We start from the raw sequence: 24,351 nt of genomic DNA, 5'->3' as shown, positions 1-24,351 counted from the left end.
CGTGTCCCGGGTGACGGCGCCATCGACGTGTCCGCCTCCCGCTCTGCCCTGGTTGGCATCTTTATGGGGCTGCGGGAAGCGTCTCCACGCTTAAGTGGCGGCGAGGGGGACGGTCGCCTTCGTGACACTGGGTCATCCTGCCCAAGAGCAAAGCATGTCTTTTGTTTTCTAAGCCTCACCTAAGGAGTTGAGGGTGTTTTTTTCCACCAATTTTCAGAGAGAGTAGAAGGGGGGGCGAGGGAGAGAGAGAGAGAGAAACGTGGATGTGACAGAGACACGCCCACGGGTCGCCTCCCACACGCGCCCTGACCCGGGGCAGGGATCAGACCTGCAGCCAGGTACATGCCCTCGACGGGGACTCGAACCCGCCACCTTCTGATGTGCAGGCCGATGCTCCAACCACTGGGCAACACCGGCCGGGGCGAAAGGCTGTCTTTTCTGAGATTTTCGTGCATCCGCCCCGATCCCCCCGGATATAGTTCGGTGTCTCACCCCCTCTGCAGAGGGAATCAGGGGGTTTTAAATCTCCCGGCAGGTGATGCCTCAGCTGGCGCAGGCGTCTCCGCCCGAGGCCGGGGCTCTGGCTCCGCGCTGGGTAAATCCCCTGGCGAGCGCTGTCCTCCGGGCCGGAGCCTCCTTAATCCGCCGCTTTCCACCCCCGCCTTGAATCTCTCCTGGCGCCTCCTCCGAACCCACCCCCCCCCCCCCCCGCTGCACAGGATGCTCTTTTTGTGCTAAAAAAACCAAAAAAACCCCAAAAACATGCTTTAGGTAGAACCGTCAATGACATCGCTGCGGGCGACTCTGTATTCACGGCGGGGTGGGGGGGGGACACCTGTGGACACAGACACCCTCCCGCCTGGACAGGAGACGATTGAGAAAGCCGGTCGGCCGCAGCCCACGGCCACACCGCGGGGCTCACGTTCTCTTTAATAACCGGAAACAGAGTATCCGTTGGTAGGGGATTTGGGAGATGTCACAGAGTAACACGCGCGGAAGCCATTCCGCTGGGATACAATGTATTTCTGCTGAAAGACGCGTAGGAAACAAGCCCTCACCGCATAACAGCACCAGCCTTGTTTTTAACACTTATTTACGTGCGTGCGGAGGCCTGTGTACCCTGGAAGGTGATAAAGCAAGACATGGGTGTTGCTCCCCTCGATGCATTAGGATTACAGGCGGCTTTTTTTCCTATTTCAGAGAGAGGAAGGAAGGGAGAGAGAGAGAAACATCGACGTCAGAGAGAAACATCGATCGGTTGCTTCCCGCAAACCCTCCCTGACTGAGGATCGAACCCGTAACCTGGGCCTGGGCCCTGACTGAGACTCGAACCTGGGACCCTTTGGTGCACCAGGTGATGCTCGAACCAACTGAGCCCCGCAGGCCGGGGCCACGGGTGACTTTTTCTTCTCACTTTATCATATTTGCTGACGCTCTTGCAACGAATATAATTCATCGTCGGAAACAAAGGTGCTTGTGCCTCCGAGGGCCCTGTGAGCCGGAGACAAAGCTGACGTGGAGGGGCAGAAAGTTTCCGAACGTGTCAACCGCAGGCTCGCTTGGCGACGGCATTGGCCTCGTGGGGACAGACGCGCCGAGCGCCGCTCTTAGAAGCTGGGCTGGGGCGGCCACCCCTTCTCCCTGGCGACGGTCTCCCGATTTGTTAGAGCAACAAAGGCCTGTGGTAGGAAAGGCCTGCAAAGCGTGTGCTGTTCTCTCTCACAGGGCGATCCGCAGGGCAGGTGGCTGCCCATCTGTCCGCTCCGGAGGCCGGGGCTTCCGGGGGTGGGAAGCACGGGGTTTCTGTCCCTTCTCCTCGCCGGCGAGGCCCTGGGACGTCACTCTGTGTGATGAATTATTAATGGAAGAAGCTGCGAGACCGTGAATGTCCAAGGGGTACATCTGTTTCCCCGGATGCAGGAAGAGTGCATGTCACCAAAGAGGACAACTTGCCAACCCCAGGTCCCTTCTTGTCCGGGCCCAGGCTCTACAAGGTGAAAGTCTGAGCTCGGGTAAAACAACACTAACCAATTTCAGCATCCAGCCCTCCCATCCCCCGTTTAGTAGACAGAGGCCGTCCCTGGGGGTTGGGACATTTTTTGTTATTGTTAATTCTCACCTGAGGGTGTTTTTTCCATTGATAGTAGAAGGGGGGGGGAGAGAAACATGGATGTGAGAGAGACACGTCCAACAGTTGCCTCCAGCACCCACCCTGACTGGGGCTGGGGATCAAACCTGCAACCCAGGCACATGCCCTTGACCAGGAATTGAACCCTTGGCCCTTCGGTGTGCGGGGGCCACGGCGCTCTAACCACTGAGCCACACCGGCCAGGGCTGGGGCTGGGACATTTTTATGCCGGTGAATTCAACCGAGAAAGCAGGGAACCCTGAGAAGACGCGAAAGGAAAAGCAAGCGCCCCCCCGAGGGGGTCGGCAGTTAGAGGCTCGCCCCTGGGTGTGGGGTAGGGCCCGGGGTCTCCGGGGACGTGGGCAGGACCACTGCCTCCCAGGTCCCCACCCAGGAAGACGAGAAATGCTGCCCAGACAGCAAGGCCTGCTGTCCCCAGGGCCCCTCTCTGCTCTAAGGGGCTCTCTCAGGAGGAGAAGCTGATCCCCGGCCGGCGTGGGTCGGCGGTTGAGCATCGACCTAGGATCCAGGAGGTCAGGGTTCGATTCCCTGGGCCCCGCGCACCAGCCGGACAGCCCCCTGGGAGCTGGGCTCTCACCTGAGGACCCTCTGCCTCTGGTCCGGTCTGAGCCACGGACAAGCAGTGGGCCCCCCTGCAGAGTGCGGGCGGGGCAAGCAGCAACCATGTGGAGCACGGTGCGTGAACTGCGTGTGTGTTTTGTGTACATGTGCACATGCATGTGTGTGCATGTGTGTGCACATGTGCATGGATGTGCAGTTGTACGTGTGCATACATGTGTGTCCGTGTGTTCATGTATGTGTGGGTGTGTGCACATGTGCGTGGATGTGCACTTGTATGTGTGCATACATGTGTGCCCGCATGTGTGCATGTGTGTGCACCTTTGTGTGCATGTGTGGTGTGGGGCATTCTACACTATAAGATTATTTATTCTATTGATGGGCATTCGTATGACAATAATAACCTATGAATCCTAGAAGTAGCATCCTTACGGCAAAGAGTAGAGCGTAGACATCTCATAAGCGTTGCTGGCTTGTCTCTCTTCCTATTTTAGGGGCCTTTTCATTTTCTATTGAATGTGGGTCTTTACAGCAACTCGAGGACACTTTTCCTATCTTAGGAAAACTAATCCTTTGCCTGGGATGTTCCCAGCAAGTGTTTGCTCCCCTTTATCTCTTGACTGCATATAAAGAAACACGCTCTGCATGGTGCAGTGCCGTAAGCAGGGGGATTTATTAATCTTCCATTTTATGGCTTCTGAGTTTTATGCACGGAGGCCTTTTCAGCTCCAGGCTAGAAAAGGAGTCTCCCACTGATTCTTCCAGTACTTAAGGGTTTACTTCTGCATTTAAGTTTTTAATCTATTTGGAATTTATCCTGGTATCGGTATGAGGTGTAAATCCAGCTAAATTGCTTTACAGCTGTCTCCTCAAGTCTCACTGCCCTGGAAATATCTCCTTCAACCCTCCCCACTCCTCCCTCCAAAGGTGGGCGCTCGCTCCTCTCCCCCGACTGCAGGTCAGCCTGAGCGCCTCCCTTCTGACCAACGGAACGTGACGGAAGCAACGGCTGGTCTGAGACCAGGTCATAAAAGACGGGGCGGCCCTGGGTCAGGGCTCTGGGGGAAGCCAGGTGCCGCGCTGTGGGGACACCCGAGTGCCCTGTAAAGACGTCGAGTGATGAACGGCGGCCTCCCACCAACCACCAGCCATCAACTCAGCACACCTGAGGCGAACGGCTGGGCGGCACGTCAGGGCTCCCCAGGCGGGCGCTAAAAGAGCTCAGTCTGCATGGGTTCCTCTCCAAGGGTCAGAATACATCCCAGACGCCCGGCTGGCGTGGCTCAGTGGTTGAGCATCAACCTACGACCTAGGATCCAGGAGGTCAGGGTTCGATTCCCAGTCAGGGCACATGCCCAGGCTGTGGGCTCGATCCCCAGTCGGGGGCTTGCAGGAGGCAGCCGATCAATGACTCTCATCAGTGATGTTTCTCTCTCTCCCTCTCCCTTCCTCTCTCTGAAATCAATAGAAACATTTTTTAAAAAATTAATGCATCGCAGGCGTCAAGAGAGAGCCAGGCAGCAGACCCGGTCGGCAGGGCCCTGTGTGCTGCAGACCTTTCCGCCTGCCCTGCACGACTTGCCCCCTTGTCCCATATTTACCGCCCACGACAAGCCCGCACCGGAATCCATGACCCGAGAAGCAGCCGGGCCAGCGTTTAAACGAGCGGAGAGGAAGGATCGGGGTTACGCAGTCACGGGAGGAGGAAAGCCCCCTGGAGGCTTATACCTCGTTCCAGCCGGAGGAGCGGAAATCACCTCGTAAGCTCCCTCGGCTCGGGGCCTGGCCGTGTTTCTTGATTGTCTAACACGCTGCGGCTCAGCGGAGCCGAGAGAAACATCAGAAAGAATTCACAGATTTCCTGTGAGAGTGAACGCTCTCAGAATCCTTACCTACATGGACGTCTCACAGCTTCCTACACGCACACCCCCCTTTGCTCAGGAAATCAAACCTGGTAGATTTTTTTTTCCATTGATTTTTTTTTTTTTAAATATGTTTTTGATTTCTGAGAGAGAGAGGAACATCAGTGATGAGAGTCGTCGATCGGCTGCCTCCTGCACGTCCCCCGCTGGGGATCGAGCCCACAACCTGGGGCTGGGCCCCGACCGGGAATCGAACCCTGACCTCCTGGTTCCTAGGTCAGGACTCAACCACTGAGCCACGCCAGCCAGGGCCAGCTGCAAACTCTGTAGATTTGAGATTTATCTATTTCCCTTATGATACAAATGACTAAAGTGAAGAATTCGGGCACAGGCCGAGAGCGTCTGTGGCCACGACCCTCCGTGACTGAGAGGCCGTGACCTGGGACAGAAAGGAGACCCACAGCCTGAACATCCCGTGATCCTCTGAGGACCCTCCCAGATGGTGCCTGTCTGACCCTGTTCCCCCCGATTACTCAAACGACTTTGGTTTAAGACCTTAAAGGCTTTGAGGACCCACGGGCCTCTTTTCCCAAAGCTAAGGGGGCAAGTCCGCAAACACAACGATCGACCCCGGCCACGCGAATTCAAGCAGCCGCGGTGGAACAGCCCTTCGGGTTCGTGCAGGTTCGCGGCGGTTTGCACAGCAGATTGGAGGCCCCGAACGTGATTTCCCGCCGTGAGCTGGCCACACAAGGCGCCTCCCTGCTTTCCGGAGTGAGGGCCTTTGGAGCGTTGTCTCCCTTCTGCGATTGTTTCTGCAGAAGATGCGAGATGTGGGCCGGATTCCCGCCGGCGCTGGGCGGGCAGGCGGGGCCTGTGGACGAGCCTGCGGACGGCGTCCCCGGGCCCTACACTGAGCTGTGGGACGCAGAACCTGAGTTTTCCCAGCGCAGAGCCACGAGGACTCTTTTTCATGTTTTTGTTTGTTTGCTAATCCTGGCCTGCGGATATTTTTCCCATTGATTTTCAGAGTGGGGGGGGGGAAACATTGATGTGGGAGAGACGCTTCGATTGGTTGCCTCCCTCATGCGCCCCGACCAGCCCTGGGGATGGAGCCCACACCCCTCCGTGCTTGGGCCGGTGCTCTCGCCACCGAGCAACACGGCCAAGGCTCTCTGTCTTTTTTTAATATTTACCCTACAACATGCTTTGATTTTAGAGAGAGAGAGAGAGAGAGAATGAAGTCATCAACTCCCAGGCACCCCGACTTCATCATCACACACGCAGGCTGCAGAGCCCCGGGCCCTCCCCTGACTGTGGGAAGTAACGGGCACAGGCGGGCATTACGCTCTGCCGCGGGGAGAGGTGAGGAGCTGATCCCTGCCCACTGGTCACATCAGCGTTTCGAACCAGAGCCCATGTGAAATGACACAAACGACAAGGGCGATTAGGCCTGTGTCACTGGGGCTGCGTCCCTGAACCGCCCGCGGATCCCTGCAGGTGGGACCTGATGCACGATATTTGAGCCCGTTCCCGGGGCGCGCAGAGTGGGTGAAGCAACGCGGAGAGGTGACGGGTGACAATGCCGCCAGCCCTGGGACTGGCCCTCGGACCCGTCAGCCCTCTGCCGTCCGTCTTTCAGCACCCGTGCGTCAGGTGAGCGCAGCCCCGGGCACAGGCAGGTCCCACAGGCCGCGGGTGGGGCCTGGTTCCTGGGTGCCAACTCCAAAGTTGTGGGCAGGGCCAGGTGTAACCGGGGACTCAAGCTGGGCAGAGAGAAGTGAGCCGGGCCCTCAGGGTCCGTCAGAACGTGGACGTGCTCCAACCCAGAAGCGGCGAGCGCGAGGTCAGGGGAGAGCCACCAGCCCCTCGGCCGCACGCCCTCGGCAGGGCCCGCGCATAGCTCCCTGACGGTCAGACGTAGAGACTTTCCATGTGGGCAGAGCAGCCGCCTCCCCCTGGAGCCTACACGCCCCAGCATCTGCCTTTCCTGGTGGCTCTGTCCCCCAGTGCAGCCCCAGACGACTTCGCCTGCTCTGAGCCAGGGGCCTGGCCTGGGCGAGAGCCTCTCTAAGTCCCAAGGTGCATGGGACACAGGACAGAGCCGGTGACACACGCTGAACGGCCGGGAGGATCTCGGCTGGGCTGGTATCCTGGTTGAGAGCGAGAAAAACAGGTACAAAAGGAGGGCTCCGGAGCCTGGGTCTTCAACCCTAATTCTGCCTCCACCCTCCTTAGCTGCAGCATCCTGAGTGCCTCTGAACTTCCCTCTCCTTGCCTTCAGCCCCCCACATGTCCACAGCGAGGCCCCGATGTGCCCTGTCCCCCTCGCCCCGGGCGCCCGCCTGCGCTCTGCCTCTGTGATCGCCACCTCTGGCACATTAGCACCCCTTCCTGCAAAGAAAATGAACCTGCACAGGACTTGACGTCACCATATGGCCAGAGCTGCTGGAGCCAACAGATGGAAAATGAAAAACAGAAGTGGACCCCAGGGGTTCCGGGCTGACACGCCCCTCCTGGGGCCCCGGGGCCTTCAAACCATCCGCCGGCACGTCCCGCGCAGCCTGGCTCCAACCCCGGACTCGCCCGCGCTCTGCGGGCGACCTTGAGCGCGTGGTTCATCCCCTGCAAGACTCAGTTCTTCGTCTGTGAAATATTAGCAGCTACAGGTCCCTCCTCGGAAGGAGGCTGGGGGGATAAATGGGAAAAACCGCACGAGGCAAGGACTCAGTAAGCGCCCTGATCCATGGGCGGGTGGCTCACAGAGACAGAACCACTAAGGCTGTGTGGAAAGCAGAGTGTGGGGTATTCCGGGGACACCCTCTGACCTCCCATCGCTATGTGCACACGGGACCTGCCCCGTCCACCCGGCTGGGTCCTTCCCGAGCCCAGGCCGGTCTGTCCACCCAAACGCTGACCCCTGAGTCCGCAGGCACTGGGGGCCTGTCCCGGGCTCACCCAGGTGACCCACACTCTGCTCGTCCACACCGTCTCCTGGTTTGCTCTCAGCGCTGGATGCTCCGGGCACGCGGGGAGGACCGGTGGGGGGTGTTTCCAGTCAGGAGCTCCCATGGGAGGGGTGCTTGATCCAGTCCGTGTCGTTGAACGCAAGGACCCTCTCAGCGCTCCCAGCCCCTAACGTATCTGTTTTGGTTTTCATGTGCAGAGAAGGGCCCATCTGCTGGGTGGGAAGGGCGAGGGGATTAAGACGCACAAGGTGGTAATTATAAAACAGATGTAAAGTCCAGCAGAGGGAGTTTTCCTAACACTGGCATAGCCGTGGACGGGCCAGGAGGTGCTAGAACTGTCAGGTGATCACTTGGTAAGTTATATAAATGACTAACCACTAGCTGTACACCTGAAACTAACATGAAATATTATTGAACGTCAACTGAAATTGACTGACAAAAAATTTTTAATTAAAAAAATTTTTTAATAAATTTAAGATAAAAGAAGGGCCCATCAGACTCTTGACGGCTTCAGCACTTCTCCCTACAGATATTTGGGAAGGGGGCCTTAGGAGGTCTGTGTAAACTGTCCTTTCTGAAACTTTGGGCAAGAATCTAATGAAACCTACCTGCTTACAGAGGTGTGCATGCACACATGTGCGCACACGCATGCACACACATCAATCACACATATGCACACACACAGGCACATGCACATGCACACACAACCCAAGACCAAGGAATGTCCCCTGAAATGCATACGAGGCAACATGGGTGAATTCCACAAACATATTAGGCAAAAGGAGCCAAATCCAAAGAGATGCACATTCTCTGACTCTCCTTAGACAAAGTCCACAAATCCAACACTAAACTGTGCTCGCCCCTCAGAGCCAGGAGGGCGCCCCCTGGGGGACGGGAGGTCACTGAAGGGGCCAGGGCAGCTGCCGAGACCTGGGTCATTTCTGTGTCTTGACCTGGGAGCCGGTTCCATGACCTGCTCACTTTGTGAAATTTGCTGAGCTGTAAACTTCTGATGTGGGGGTTTTTCTGTATGTAGGCTGTGCTTGAATTAAATTCAGCAGGAACGAAAGGGGAGCAGTCCTCACTCAGATATTCACTTACCCACATTCCTCCCTTTTCTACCATCACTACAAATTAGGAGAGAGAAGGGGGAGGGGGGATGAGTCCAAGAGAGAAAAAATAAGAGGGGAAAAATTAAAATCAGTATTTTTCCTGAAAAGCAGTAAAACTCCCTACGACACCAAAAGAAATGGGAGTAATCCTCCACCCCAGTAGTTTTTGTGACAAAATTAAATTTCTGCGATCAGACTCGGGGCGCCTCCCTCACACGCTGCTTTGTATTTAGGCCATGAAGTCACCTTCCCAGGGCACAGGGCAGGAAGCAAATTGGAAGCTTTTTTAGTTCCTGTAACGGCTCTGACTTCAAACAGAACAAAATGTCAAGCTTAATGGTTCCTCCGACCACGAAGCTGGAAATCAGTTTCTGAAACTCATTTATGGAGCCACCGCTGGGTCACGCACACACCCCCGGCACTGCATTTTCACAAGAAATTGTAGCCACCAGCTACAAGAGCTCTGGTCTCCTGCAAAAACGGTACCAGGGAAAAAGAAAACGGCATGTGTTGGAAGAAAAACTCGCTCCCAGGGGATCCACTGAGAAATTAATGTGAATTCAAACAGATTCTCCGAGGGAAAAATTAACACCGGCGCCCCCTACTGGTCCTCCAGCTGAAGGAGGACTTGGGCGGGTGAGAGGCCTGTTGGGGAAGGTAACGTACTAAATAAAGTTCATAGCTGAAAATTCAGAGAGGGGCTCTGTGGCCTTGAAGGTAGACAAAAATTTCTTAAACAAAACTTCCAAATCAAAAGCCAGAAGACATTGCCCTGGCCGGGGTGGCTCAGTCGGCTGGGCATCCCCTGGTGCCCCAAAAGGTCGCTGTTCCGTTCCGGGTCAGGGCACAGGCCCGGGTTGCAGGTTCAATCCCCAGTCTGGGGCATGCAGGAGGCAGCCGGTCAGTGACTCTCTCATATTGATGTTTCTCTCTCTCCCTCTCCCTCTTTCTGAAATCAATAAAAACACATCTTTAAAAAAAGTTTAAAAAGAGTCCAGGAACAGACAGACTCCCCCTCAGAGCCTCCAAAAGGAGCGGCCTCTGTGTCACATCCCCTGCACCTTGGACGCCTGGCCTCCAGACGTGAGAGAGCACCCAGGGTCCGCTGCTATAAGCCCCCCGGTTGGTGGTGTTTGTTACGGCAGCACTAGGACACTAACACACAGGAGGAGGTGGTGACCCTCAGGGGACCTCGGTGGCCACTGGCCCAGGAAGGACACCCAGACTTCAGCCTCCAGGACACGACCCCTCAGCGGGTGGGGCTGCCAGGAGCCTCCCATCTGGAGCCGGAGCTGGGGGAGGAATCTTGGGTCGAGTCCGGGTCCAGCTGGATGAGAGACACGGGGCCGAGGTGACATCTGAGATGGCAAAGGATGTCAGAGGCTGCACCCCCGGCCTGACCCCGGAGGGAGGGTGCGGCCCCTAGGAGCAGGCGAGGCTCAGGGCAAAGCCGAAGACGCAAGGACCTGAGGCCCAGCCTGTGAGCCCCGCCCAGCCCTGGTGACGGGTGCGAGCGCCCACCTAGATAAATACTAAATCCCTGAAAATGGCATGGAGCTGGGACCTGCACCGAGATGCTCAAACCACCCCCTTCTCGTGAAAAGAGACCTGGCAACAGGCGGGGGGGGGGGCGGGGAGGGAGGGAGGGAGGGGGTGTCCGTGGCCTCCCTGGCTCATGGCATTCTGTGACGGCCACGGCTTGCTTCTTGCCCTCGGTCTCGCTCTCCTCACGTCTTCCCTCACCTCTCAGTGCCTCCCAGCACATAGAGGAGGGGTGGGCATCCTGGGAATCCAAGGAGAATCCCAACAGGGCCAGGAGTCCCCGGGACCTCCCGCAGCTGCACCCTCTCTTGAGTGATCCAAGAAAGAAGTGGCTGCCACGATTTATTTTATTTTATTATTTTTTAAAATCCTCAACAGAGGATATTTTTCCCATGGCTTTTCAGAGAGAGTGGAAGGGAGGGAGAGAGAGAGAAAGAGAGAAATATCAATATGAGAGACACATTGATTAATTGCCTCCCAAATGCACCCTGACAGGGGCTAGGGGTCGAGCCTGCAACTGAGGTAGGTGCCCTGTTGGCCGGAATCGAACCGGGGACCCTTCAGTCCACAGGCCGACACTCTATCGACTGAGCCAGTGCTCTTTTCATTACAGAGAATCCCCCCTGAGAATGACTCATCCTGGCACATTCTAGAAGCAAAAGCCCTTCTCTGTTTGAGTCTCTCTTCACCCCTGGAGGCTGGTGACAGCCACGCCGGCCAGAAATAGCACATTCATTCACGTTTAGTCATCCGTCTAACAACTGTGAGCTAAGGGAAGGCTGTTAATGCCGAGTTCTCAGGTAGACAGGACAGCGCCCGGGGAAGACGGGGTTTGGCTCTGCGGAGGGAGACTTGGCGGGAAGATGAGGAGCTGGTCCCAGGGCCGTCGAAGGAGCAGAGATCCCTGGCCCAGCAGGAAGGGGGAGCCTGGGGAGCCCTCTTTGGGGCCACCTTCTCGGCCGGGCCGTGAAGTCATGGCAAGTCACCCCTGCAACCTGGCCCCACAGGGCTGTAAACGCCGGGTCCTTCAGAGGTGGTAGACTTTTAATCAGACGCAGTGGCAAAGTGACACTCCCCAGGGGTGGGGGTGACAGCTGATGGACGAACAGCAGGTCCTGTGTTTGCTCAAGGAGCTTCTTAGAAATCGCTGCCCTGGTGTCCAAAGGTAAGCAATTAGGCCCTGGCCTGGGGGCCCAGGTGGGTAGAGCATCATCTAGTAAAACAAAAGGCTGGGGCTGGATTCCCGGTCAGGGCACACATCCAGGTGAAGGGCTGGATCCCTGGATGGGTGCATCGAGGAGGCAACCGATCGATGTTTCTCTCTCTCTCTCTCTCTCCCTTTCTCCCTCTAAAATCAATAAAAACATATCCTTGAGTGAGGATTTTTTTAAAAAAATGTTGAGCAAGCCCAGCCGGTGTGGCTCAGTAGTTGAGTGTCCACCCAGGAACCAAGAGGTCGCCCAGCCCAGTTGGATTCCCGGTCAGGGCTCGTGCCCGGGTTGTGGCTGGGTCCCCAGTAGGGGGCGTGCAGGAGGCGGCCTATTGATGTTTCTCTCACATCGATGTTTCTCTCTCTCTCCCTTTCCCTTCCCCACCCTCTCTAAAATCAATAAAAGCACTTTTTTTTTTTTTTTAAGTTAAGCAATCAGCCAAATTAAGCCCTTGTTTTCTCCCAAGTTTGGGGTGATTTTCCTCTCCCTCCTCCTTTGCATGGGGCCCGGACTTTTCTGGAAAGGAAGCCCCTCTCTGCCTCCAGGAGCCCTCGGGGGCTCAGAAGGTCACAGTTACGACACACAGGTGGCTGATTCAAGATACGCCGGCCCACAGCCGCCGCAGTGCTTTAGGAGCTGGAACTGAAGCGAACACACAGCACCCGCACTTCTTCTCTACACATCTCTTCCATTCCACCCCAAAAATGTTCGTGGACATTCCAGCAACGGCAGTTCACACCCTTGTTGCAGGAAGGGTTGGACCCAGGCAGGACCCTGCGGTACCAGGCCCGGCCGCCAGGGGCGCCCCACACGCAGCAGGGCTGTCCCCGCTCCCCGAGCCTGGCCCCGGGCTTGCAAGGCTGCACCCAATGCTTCATTCATTTCAGTCCCTTCGGCTGCAGAGACAAAGGCGGCATCTGTTGTTTTTCCTTTAAATGCACCTTCATTGTTCTGGGGTTGAAACTGTAGCACCTGAATGGAGAAGCTGTTACAATGTAACAGATACATACCCCGTTTGGAAGACTCAATGCAGCAGCTGGCAGCTGTGACTCCAGGGCTGCAAGGGGCCCTCTCTTGGTGCTTTGGGGAGAAAACTGGGGTTCAAGGGGCCAGGTACCAGGGCTCAGGGCACAAGTTCAAGGTCAGACGCTGCTGCTCCGTCTTTTTAGACTCCACTTATCCAAGGGTTGGCCTTAGGCCTCTGGTTAGAGGGCAGGTCCTTCATCAATTCAGCCGCACTGGGGCTGCGTGGGAGCCAGTGCGAGGGAGCAGGGCCTGTTCTTAGGGTGGGACACCCAGAGAGGGAGGGAGGAGGAGGGGTGGGGGCTTCCAACAGAAGTGAGGTCCGACCCCCAGGAGGGGATTGACACCTTGGGGGTGACCCACTGTTAACCTACGAAACATTCGAACCTGTGAAGAATTTTTGTGAGTTTATTTGAGCCAAACTTTCGACAACTGCAGAGAAGCAGAATCTCAAATAATGCTCCGGAGACTGGCAGGTTTGCACCTTGTTTTCTACGTTAGAATCAAAAGAGGAGACGTAAGTGGGTTACGTGAAATCCGTTGGTGGTAGGTTAGGGAGGCGGGAGAAAGCAAAGCGGGAAACCTCTGAGGTTGCGTAAAAAGTAAAATGATAGACACCCACTTCTTAGGAGGGTGCAGGAGAGTTAAGTCAACAATTAGCATGTTAAAACAATGAGGGGATTGTGGTCTCCACCCTGGTGCATTGGTTGTGCCCTTTGGGGTGTGGAAAAAGGGAGTTACCCTGACATGCCAAAGGAGTGTTATCGTTGGTGCAAAAGACAATAGACAATAGTTAAGGTAAAGATGGGCCTTTGTCAGGGAAGATACCAGCTTAGGATGTGACTACCCACCATAAACTGCTTTTAGTTAAAAAAGTTTTCATTTCAGAACATCCTTTGTGGTCACTTTAGGTCTCTGAGTTTGCAAGGCTGCCACCCAGGGCCTCTCCTGAGCTCGTCAGGTTAGCATTTGGCCCCTTTTCGTCCACAACACGAACCTTAGTGCAGGCCCACGAAAGGCACCTGGTTCGGCTGCTGTGGGAGGGAGACAGACCCACCTGGGCAGGGCGCAGGGCTTATTGTAAGGAATTGGCTCCTGTGATCGTGGGGGCTGCGTGTCTTTGATCTGCAGGGCAGGCCGGTGGGTGGGGACCTGGAGAAGAGCTGGCTGACTCTGCCGCTCGAGTCTGAAGGCAGAGCCCCTCTGCATCAGGGGACCTCAGTCTTTTCCTCTTAACTCCTTCAACCAGTTAGGCCAGGCCCACCCACAGGCTGGAGAGCAATCTGCTGTCCTCAGTCTACTGATTTAAGGGTTAATCTCCACAATGTTAACCCCACCATCCTCGGCTTATAAAGAATCTCGTCCCGTTAAAGCCATTCGGGGCACCTGAGGCATGAGGCAGGAGCACAAAGCAGGCAATCGTTTCAATGCACCCCCTCCAACCTAGTCGCAGGAAGCCTGGGCCCTTTGGGGACTGGACCTGAGTGCTCCTGTCCACACAGCAGCCCGTTTGCTCGGTGATAAGTGACCAGCTTACCTGGCTCCATCCCCAGCCCCGGGAGGAAGCCCAGCTTCAGAGTCCGCTGCTCTCCCTGGCAATTCTCAGCTGGAAACTGTTTGCAGGGCGGTCTCTCCGTTTCTCTTGGAGAAACCAAGCGTCCGGTCTTTGCTCCTGGCTCCGTCCCTCGTTGTCTGGGACCAAGCAGCAGCGCTCAAGCGTGGGCAGTGCTTTCTGTGTGCAGAGGCTGTGCGCCCCACGTCTCACCTGCGCCCTGGGCCCCTGTGACCTGCCCGCAGGACCCCGGCTCGGCCGAGAGGCGCCAGGTGTGGGGCTGCAGCTTGAGTTTAGCAAAGGTGTTTGACGAGTCACGTGGGCCGGGGAAGTGTGGAAACATGGGAACATCGTGATAATAATAATAGTGGGAGGAGGCACAGCCGGTGTGGCTCAGTGGTTGAGCGTCAACCCATGAACCAGGAGATCAGGGTTCAATTCCCGGTCGGGGCACATGCCCGGGTTGCGGGCTCCATCCCCAGCAGGGGGCGTGCAGGAGGCAGCCGATCAATGACTCTCATCATTGATGTTTCCATCTCTCTCTCCCTTCCTCTCTCTGAAATCAATAAAGATATATTAAAAAAAAAAAAGCCAGTTAATTCCTAATCAAATAAAAAGTGAGAAAATTTAAAACACAAAATGAGAAATGACAAGGTGACGTAAGCCCTGGGCGCTGTGCTGAGTGCGTCCCACATACTCCTGCTCCGACTCCCACAGCAATCCCATAGCAGTGCTGGCAGTGTTACCTTTATTATTATTACACTTCTCTCCGCTGTGCCAAGTGAGACAGTGGGGCCGGAGGAGGGCCTGTGACTCATGCCAGCCTCCCAGCCACAGGAGCCGGAGGAGCTGGAACTCAAGCCCGAGCTGTCCGGCCGAAGCCCCGAGGCTGGGAAGCGACATCTCCGTCCTAATGATGGGGGTGGGCTGGGTGGGACCGTTTCCTCTGGCCTGTCTCTCGGTGAGGTCAGTTCAGCGTTCCCCCCTCTCCTGGTCCAGGACCACATTAATCCGAGTGTTTACAACCATCAGCTTCCAGACTCAGCAGCCCTGCTTCTTTCTTTTTTTCTTTCTATTTTGGTATTTTTTTCCGTTGATTTTTAGAGACAGTGGGAGGGAGGGGGAGAGAGAAAGAGAGAAACATCGATGTGAGAGAGACACATGGATGGGTTGCCTCCTGCACTCACCCAGACTGTGGCCCGGGATCGAACCCGCAACCCAGGTACGTGCCCGGGACTTGGAATCGAACCCACAACCCTGCGGTGCGCGGGCCGAGGCTCTAAGCCCTGAGCCTCACCCGCAGGGCCCTGCTTCTTGCTTGTGCAGGAAGGTGGTTCGCAAGGATCAGGCCCGAAGGAGGGCTGCCTGGCCTTAGAGCACCCTTCAGGGAGGCGAGAAACTCCCGTCCGGAGGAAATGAGACGTTGGGCTTCTCCCTGCAGCCGCCCAACGAGATTGCGACGGACCATTTCGATCAGCGGCACTGGAAACACTTGTCTCCCTTTAGAAAATAAAAGAGACAGCTGCTTCCCCAAGTGAGCTCCTGATTGATTAAAGCGAAACAAAGTACGAACTACAGAGGCTCCACTCCTAGGGAGGAAAGTATATTAATTTTGGAGTGAGGACGACTATATGATGTGTTTACAAACTGACAAACAACCCAAAAGAAAAATGGGCCAAAGGTACGAGTAGGTAACCAGAAGGAAATAACAAAACCTTCGCCCAATAAACACAGGAAGAGCGGCTCAACCTCACAAATAATCAGTGAATGCAAATCACAGGAGCGACGTTTAAAGAGCTCCGGCCAGTGTTGGCGGGAAGTTAGTGCAACTGTAGCAGCTGCCTCGGGTCATGTATCCAGTGATGTAACAACCGGGGGCTACGACATGGAAATGTATTTCCTCGCTGTTCCCGAGGCCAGAAGTCCAAAATCAAGATGCTCCTGAGCCGCCCTGGCCGGTGTGGCTCAGGGGTTAGACCGCAGGCTCGCACTCCAAAGAGTCGTGGGTTTGACACCCGGTCAAGGGCACACACCTGGGTGGCAGGTTTGCTCCCCGCCCCTGGCTGGGGTGGGCGCAGGAGGCAACCAGTCGATGCTTCTCTCTCATTTGATGTTCTCTCTCTCTCTCCGCCTCCCTCTCTTCCACTCTCTCTGAGAAACAATGGAAAAAATATCCTCAGGTGAGGATTTAAAAAAAAAAAATAAATTGTGGCCGAGCGGTGGTGCACCTGCTGTGGGCTCTGGAAGGACCCTCCCCGCCTCTGCCAGCTTCCAGGGGGCTCCGATCCTTGCCATTTCCTTGGCTTGTAGATTCATCACCCCCGTCTCTGCCCCCACCTCAAGCGGCCTTCCTGTGCATCCCCCTGTCTCTGAGTCTCTCTCTCATCTCACAAGGACGCCAGTCATTGGATTGAGGGCCCTCCCTAATCCACTGTGGTCTCATTTTAACTTGATTGCATCTGCAAACACCCTGTTTCCAAATAAGGAAAGAGGGTCAGGGTGGAGTTGAACCTTGAGGGGGCGCTGTTGAGCCCAGGACGTCCACTCAGCAGTCCCTTTGCGTCTGAAATGCTCACACCCTTGCCCTGTGATCTTCCATAAATGTGGTCTCCCCCACACACACTCACACTAGGACACATGTCTAAAGCTAGAGACACAAATACACCTGTTAATAAAAGCACCTCCACCCTGGCCAGTGTGGCTCAGTGATTAGAGCATCAGCCTGAGAATAAAAGGCTCATGGGTTTGATTCCTGGTCAAGGGCACGTACCTGGGTTTCAGGTTCAATCCCTGGCCCCAGTCGGGGTGCATGCAGGAGGCAACCAATCGGCGCGTCTCTCTCACGTCCATGTTTCTCTTCCCCCCCCCCCCACTCTCTCTAAAAAAAATAAATAAATGGAAAAAATATCCTTGGGTGAAGATTAACCAAAACATGAAAATAAAAGCACCTCCATTTAACCAGTTGCTCAGACCCAGACCTCGGTGACTCCTCTCTCCCCTTTCCTTCAAGTCCCACATCTAATGCAGAGCAAGTCCTTTCGGTGTTAATTTCAAAGCCACCGATCTTCCCATCCCCGCTGCCAGCACCCCCGTCCTGGCCCCCACACCTCTGGCCTGGCCCAAAACGGAAGCTCCCTAACTGCTCTCTCTGTCCCACTCTTGTCTCCTGCCTCCCGTGAGTACCCCACCCCGGAACAATGTTTTAAAAAATATATAAATCAGCCGGGCTGGTGTGGCTCAGTGGTTGAGCACCGTTTCCTGCGCCAGGAGGTCACCGGTTCGATTCCCGGTCGGGGCACCTGCCCGGGTTGCAGGCTTGATCCCCAGTAGGAGGCCTGCAGGAGGCAGCCGATCTATGTGGATGTTTCTCTCTCATTGATGTTTCCATCTCTCTTTCCCTCCCACTTCCTCTCTCTCTAAAATCACTTAAAAAAATAATAAAATCAATTAAAAAACAACAAATAAAAATATAAATCAGATTACATCATTCCCTAACCCCAAACCCGCCTTGCTTCTGCTACGGGTCAGTTTCACCCACAACCCGGGAGTAGTGAGAGAGGCTGCCCCATGGGTGTTGGGGGTGGGGTGACGATTAGTGCCCCCCCCCCGGCCCTACTGGGCTCTGAGGACTCGGGCAGGCCAGCTCCACCTGCTGCCGGCAGCATCGAGGGGCCCAGTTGACCACGATTAGCAAGGCGACGACTTCCGCTGGCCTCTGCTTCCCCCTGAACCCAGGAGCGGAACCCAGTGCCTTCTGAGGTCTGCGCGCTGTTACTAGGACCCCTCAGGCCCGTCTCCAGTTACCATGGTGACGTGGTTGCTATGGGGACCCTGATAAAAGCAGTTCGGCATCATCTCCCAGGTGGGCCAGGCCCCTCCTGTACATGCCCATGGGGCCCGTGTGATTAGGGCTCACCCCTGGACAAAGGGGGTGGGGACCCTGGGATAGGGGGACCTGCACTATTGTCCCCACATCTGTCTGAGCCCAAGGCCTCTGGGCTGTGAGCAGGCTCTGGCCACTGTCTTCAGAAGTTCACTACAGCGTCGGCCCTCCGACTGAAGGGGCCTTGGTTCGATTCCGGTCAAGGCCTGCACCTCTGTCGTAGGCTCGATGGCTGGCCCCGGCCGGGGCTCCTGCGGGAGGCAACAAATCGATGTGTCTCTCACATCAATGTCTCTCTCTCTCTCTCTCCCTTCCACTATCTCTGAAAAGCAATAGAAAAAATATCCTCGTGTGAGAATTAAAAAACAAAAAACAAAACAGAAGTTCGTTATAAAGAGTCTGGTGAGGTTTGAGGCCCTGGGGTAAGCGGTCGCATCAGCTGGCTCAGTGGACCGGCTCTGGGATGAACTGGGACCTCGAGAGCTGCTCCCGGGGCCTCAGGGTCCGTCCGCCCCTGAAGGGAGGGGAGGGAGGGAGCTTGGCAGACGCACTCCAGGCCCCTGGGAGATGGGGGGTAACCCTTCAAAACTGAGTAACATCAACCTTTTCCTGAATCCTGGGGGTGGGGGAGGAAGTGCATGGATAGAACAGCTAAACTTTAAGTTCCGGCTTCTTTTCCAATGATAATCTTTTTGTTGTTTAATTGTCACCCGAGGATAATTTTTCCATTGATTTTGAGAGAGTGGAGGGGGGAGAGAGAGGGAGAGAGACAGAGAAACATCTGATGTGAGAGACATATCGACCAGGTGCCTCCCGAGAGAGGTAGAACCTGCAGCCCAGGTGCGTGCCCTTGGCCGGGAATCGAACCCGGGACCCCGTGGTGCGCGGGCCAATGCTCTAACCACTGAGCCACACAGGCCAGGGCCTGATAACCTTTTCTTAGGCCTTAGAAGTCCTGTTGCAGGTTCTTTTTCTAAGGCAGCAATCAACATGGCTTTCGTCCGGGGGGGGGGCGCCGATCCCCCAGGCGAGAAGGCTGGAGGGCAGGAGACAGGAGGCAGAGCTGTGCCCCCATCCTCGTGGCCCTGGGATGTCACCCACCGACGGTCGGGGACCACGCTCCACACACTGCCAGGCACTGAACTCACACTCCAGTGGTCACGGCAAGGCCGGGCTGGCAGGCCCGGATGGGGGGCGTTTCTGGCCGCAATTTTATTTTCTCCCAGGTGAACTCTCGGCAAAAAGCAGAAGCAGCTGGTCCCCCCGTTTGTTCTGTGCTGGTGACTTGGATTTCAGACTCTGACCCTTAAGGTTTCAGCTAATCCTCTCTCTCTCTTTTTCTTTAATCCTGGCCCCAGGTTATTTCTTCCATTGCTGTTTTTAGGTAGAGTGGAAGGGAGGGAGGGAAGGGGAGAGAAAGAGAGAGACACCTGGATTGGTTGCCTCCCACACACGCCCCGGCCGGCGTCAGCTATTGAACCTGCAACCAAGGTATGTGCCCTTGACCTGAATCGGACCCGCGACCCTTCAGTCCTTGGGCCGAATCTCTAACCACTGAGCCACACCGGCCAGGGCTGATCTAATTCCCTCTCTTGGGAACTTAGGACTTCTTGCCAGGGCTCCGTCTGGGTGCGTCTAGAAATCTAAGGTCCCACGTCTTCCAGCTTCAGAGCCTCACGGGCGCGGCCGGGCCCGGGGACACAGACCCTGGGACCGTACACTGTGTTCAGCACACGTAGGCCAGCGCTGGGCTGCACCGACCCGGAGATAAATATTGGCCTGTTGTTTAAGCTCCATCAATATTTACCTCTTACGCCAGTAACGCTTCCAGCTTACCTTGGACACGGGTATCTGCTCCGCGCTGGTTCTCACTTAGACCTTGAATCAGGAGCCCGGCGGAGACGGGCGGAGACGGGCAGGCTGGAGGGACGCCACAGGCCCACTGGCCGGGACGGCGTCCTCGCGGTCCCGTTCCTCAGTGTCCTGCACGGCCCGAGGTCCCTTCGTGCCCGATACATGGCAGTTGTGCTGTGAGGAGAGCGTGGCCGGCTGCCTGGGATTGCTGAATGCAAAACCTGTGAAATGAAAGGGTTTTTTTGTTTTATTTTTTTAATATGTTTCTGTTGATTTCAAAGAGAGGAAGGGCAAGGGGGAGAGAGAGAGAAACATCGATGATGAGAGTCATTGATCGGCTGCCTCCTGCACACCCCCGACTGGGGTCAACCCCGAAACCCGGGCATGCGTCCCGACTGGGAGTTGAACCATAATCTCCTGGTTCACAGGATGACACTCGACCGCTGAGCCACGGCGGCCGGGCAAAATAAGAGGGTTTTTGCATCTGGATGGACTGAAAAAAGTTGGCCTTGACATCGGCCAGCATTGCTTAGAAGCAAATTTCTGGGGGACCTTATGGAAACAATCAGACGGACTTTAAATGGGACCAAGGAGATGAGGGTTATGGTTCCCACAGGTGGGGAATCGGGGAGGCCCCTGCCTTGCCCCTCAGTCTGAAGGAGCCTTCGGTCGGCATGGTAGGGGGCGGGGGACGGGACGGGAGAGCTAGGAGGTCAGCCGGTCCTACCTCCAGTTCACTGACACCGAGGACAGAGGTGGGGGACAATCCCCAGCCTCCCGGGGGGCAGCGTCTCCTTAACGCTGTGCTGAGCACCCTGTGAGCCCGGCCGGGGAGAGGCCTGGCAGCCTTTCCGCAGGTGATGGTTACTTTTACGTGTCCACGGGGCTGGCTACAGGCGCCCAGGCTTTCGGTCTGACTCTCTAGGGGTGTGTCTGGGAGGGTGTTTCCGGATGAGATCGGCATCGAATCTGTAGCCTGAGCCAAGCAAGTGCCCTCCCCAGGGGCACGGGCCCCGTCAGATCCCTGCAGGTCTGAGTAGAACAGAATCGGGCGACGGGATGGCACTCTCGGCCTGACTGCCGGGAGCTGGGATGCCGTCCCCTGCGCCCAGGCGGGACCTCACACCACCGCTCCCCCGGGCCTCCCCCAGCCCGCAGGAGGCAGGTAGCTCGAGGGACCTGTCAGCCCCAGAATCCCGTGAGCCTGTTCCTTACGACGCACAGAAATACACCGGGCCCTGGCTGGTGTGGCCCAGTGGTTAGAGCGTCTGCCTGAGCAGGGAAGGTGCCGGTTCAATCCCCGGCCCCGGCCCAGGTGAGTCGGGGAGGCAACCAATCGTGTGTGTGTCTCTCTCATCGATGTCTCTCTCTCTGTGTCTCTCTCTCATTCCCTCTCTTTCTCTCTCTTTAAAAATAAATTAAAAAATTATCCTCAGCTGAGGATTAACAAATAAATAAAAAAGAAACACACCTGTATCTCCCACTGGTCCATCTCTCTGCAAAGCCCGGCTGGGGCCCAGACAATGCAGCAGGCCCCTGCGAGCTCGAAGCTCTCAGCCCCCGCAGCCGGTCGCCGGCTCTGCAAAGATGCAGCAGTGACATCTCCTGGCCAACAAAGGACTGATTCTCGGGAGCCCGGGCTCTCCGACGGCTGGGCTGTGGTGTCTCACAGGCCAAATTACTGGGCACGGCTGCTCACCAGCCCAGGTCCTCTCCAACCACATTGGCATCGTAACAGCCACCCTTGATGGGCGGCCCAGTCGTTTTCAGACAGGGATGGAACTGCACCCAAATGTGCGGACGCAGAGGAGAGAGGGAGTCAGCCAGCCCAGGCTGCCGGAGCAAATAACACAGGCTTGGCTCTAGCACCAGGCAGCTGCTTCCTACCGGTCCTGGAGGTCGGGAGCCTGAGGCCCAGCTGCGGGCGGGGCCGCTCCTCCCGAGGCCTCTCTCCGTGGCCCGCGGATGGCCGTCCTCTCGTGTCCTCCCACGGTCGTCCCTCTGCGTGTCTGTGTCCTAATCTCTTTTTATAAGGACCCCAGTCATATTGGATCAGGGCCCACCCCTAGGACCTCACTTTACCCTAATCACCCCTTTACCCCTCACTGAGGATATTTTTTCCAGTGATTTTTTTTTTTTAACGTTTTTTATTGGTTTGAGGGAGAGAGAGAGATAAACATCGATCGATGAGAGAGAAACCTCGATCGGCCGCCTCCTGCACGCCCGCCCTGCTGGGGATCGAACCCGCAACCTGAGCATGTGCCCTGACCCGGCATCAAACCGGCGACCCCTTGGTGCACAGGACAGAGCTCAACTCCTGAGCACCACCGGCCGGGCTTAACCACCTCTTCAAGGGCCCGTCTCCAGCAGCAGAGGCCTTCCGAGGCACCGGGTGCGAGGAAGACAAAGGAAGTGTCCCTTTATTTAAAACCTCAACCTAATCGGGTGATTTTTTCCTGGGGATGTAATCAAAGTGGCGGTCTCCGTGCAGACAACTCCATTTCTTCCTCCAGCATCCTGTCCCACTCACGTTTTGTTTGTGCAAACGGCCGGCTTCCTTTCTGGGGGAGCTGGATAGCGGGGGAGGCCCCTGCGGGCGAGGAATCCCCTCCTGGCTGTGAAGGTGGAAAGGAGAGAGAGCTGTTTGGAGGGGGGCAAGGCGTTCCAGTGGACTCAAAAAACCCCCCAAAAAACCAGACCACACCTATGACGTGCCGACGTGTGCAGCCAACCTTCTTACGAGACAGTTCAGGAGGCTGCTTCCTTCCCCAGGTGAGGCCGGAGGGAGAAACCTCGGGCCGTGAGAGGAGCTGCCTCGGTCCTGGGCGCATCCTGCTGTGACCACAGCGCCCAGACCCATGGGCCCCACACCCAGGAGGCTGCCGCAATGAGTCCCCGCCTCCCCGCCCCCTGTGCTCACCTGTGCAGTGGACTTTGCGGCTCCTCTGCCACAAGTGCACCTGCTCCGCACCCTGCACCTGGGCCGGTCTCATGGTTCACCTTGGCCAGTAGAACGTAACCATGACCTAGTTCCCTCTGGGCGTGGGCCTCAAGAGGCCCTGCACACGCCGTCCATCCGGCTGCCAGGTGACCGTGCCCTGGGCACAGCCACACCCAAAGCCACGGAGGCCTCCTGACACCTCATTGTCTTTTATGGAACTGGGTCCCTGCCCCTTGTAGCAAGTTCCCTGGATTCCTGAGCCTCCCAACCTGACCTTGGCCTCGGGCTCCTCGCAGACAGACCCCAGATCACCCTTCTAACACCCTGCAGATGACAAAAATCAGAACAAAAGCAGGGGCTCGCCTCCCTCCAGGGTGGGAGTCCCGGCTCCCAGCGGCTCCCGTGAACATTCGGTTTGCTGGGTCCTGCAGCCCAGGAGATGCCTCCAGGATCGCCGTCCACAACCACGTGCAAACTCACCCGCAGGTCGAGTTCTAGGCGTGTTTGCGGAGCTCCGTCTGCAGGTGAAGGTGTGTGGCCCAGGCACGTGCGTTGGTCCCTTGGGTTGTGGGGGGAGAGGTGGCCTCCTGGTTTGGCTTCTTTCAGTGTGGTGTGTTATTTATTATCCACGTACAGCTCGTTCCTAGTTCCATCACGCTGTGATGGATGTTGGTGAAATAAATATTGGTAATAAGTCTGTCTTTGCCCTGCCGGTGTGGCTCAGTGATTGAGCATCAACCTGTGAACCAGGAGGTCAGGGTTCAATTCCCGGTCAGGGCACAGGCCCAGGTTTCGGGCTCGATCCCCAGCAGGGGGCGCACAGGAGGAGGCCGGTCGATGACTCTCATCACGGATGTTTCTCTCTCTCGCTCCCTCTCCCTTCCTCTCTCTGCAATTAAAAAAAAAAAAAAATCAATGGAAAAAAATATCCTTGGGTGTCAACAACAACAACAGAAACCACAGTGGCATTCTGGTCGTCCTGACACGTTCTAAATCAGTCCCAAACATTCTCCCCTAGACAACGTGGGAAACAGCGCTCGTTAGGTAACAGCCTCATTCACGACCATCACTCCACGTGTGGTTGTTACCAAGGAGCCCTGGTCAGGACGACGTGTCGTTTTTAACCTAAAGACCCAACGGAACAGGGAATCACACGGGGAAATGGTGACATCGGCGGCTTCTCCAGCTTCACCAACAGAGACCCTGCTTCCGCAGGGCTGGGCGGGGAGCGGGGCTGTGGCTGGCTGAGCCCCAGGGGACTCGGGCCCCCGTGGCCTGGTGGATTGAACACTAGGCCAGTGGCCGGAGATCCCTCCAGAGCACGGAATGAAATGCTGGCCCAAGGCCTCAAGTGCAGGCCGCACTTGATATTCCTGGCTGCCCACTGCGGGCGGCCTCTTTGGTGTCTCTGTCCTGACCAGCGGAAACCCAGGTGGCTCACAAAAGGTCGCTCCCTGGCCCGGCCGGTGTGGCTCAGTGGATGGAGCACCTTCCTGGGCGCCGGGAGGGGGCAGGTTCCCGTCCCCATCAGGCCACATGCCCCGGTTGCAGTGCAGCTCGATCCCCAGGAGGGGGCGAGCGACGATTCTCGCTCATCCATGTTTCTCTCCCTCTCCCTCTCCCTTCCTCTCTCCAAAATCTATAAACATATTAAAAAAAAAATAAAAAGCTTTCTCCCTGAGGTCAGCAGAATAA

General features: G+C 56.4%; 1 long non-coding RNA gene across 3 annotated transcripts; it reads right to left on the bottom strand.

The window, feature by feature from the left end:
• Positions 1-1,437: 1,437 nt before the first annotated feature.
• On the bottom strand, positions 1,438-21,252 carry LOC308561660. Of its 3 annotated transcripts, none has more exons than XR_013999538.1 (3): positions 20,443-20,937; positions 19,698-19,936; positions 1,438-1,843 (listed from the first exon to the last, which is right to left on the bottom strand). It is a non-coding gene; the product is annotated as an uncharacterized lncRNA (long non-coding RNA). The 3 variants fall into 3 exon arrangements; XR_013999539.1 differs by lacking the exon at positions 1,438-1,843 and adding an exon at positions 14,710-15,050; XR_013999537.1 differs by lacking the exon at positions 1,438-1,843 and adding an exon at positions 21,187-21,252 and having other exon boundaries at positions 20,443-20,648.
• Between the last annotated feature and the right edge of the window lie 3,099 nt (positions 21,253-24,351).

Source organism: Miniopterus schreibersii (assembly GCF_964146895.1).
Source record: "Miniopterus schreibersii genome assembly, chromosome: 9".
Lineage (NCBI taxonomy): Eukaryota > Metazoa > Chordata > Mammalia > Chiroptera > Miniopteridae > Miniopterus > Miniopterus schreibersii.
Note: the sequence above shows the minus strand (reverse complement) of the source record. Positions and strands in the feature narration are given on the sequence as shown.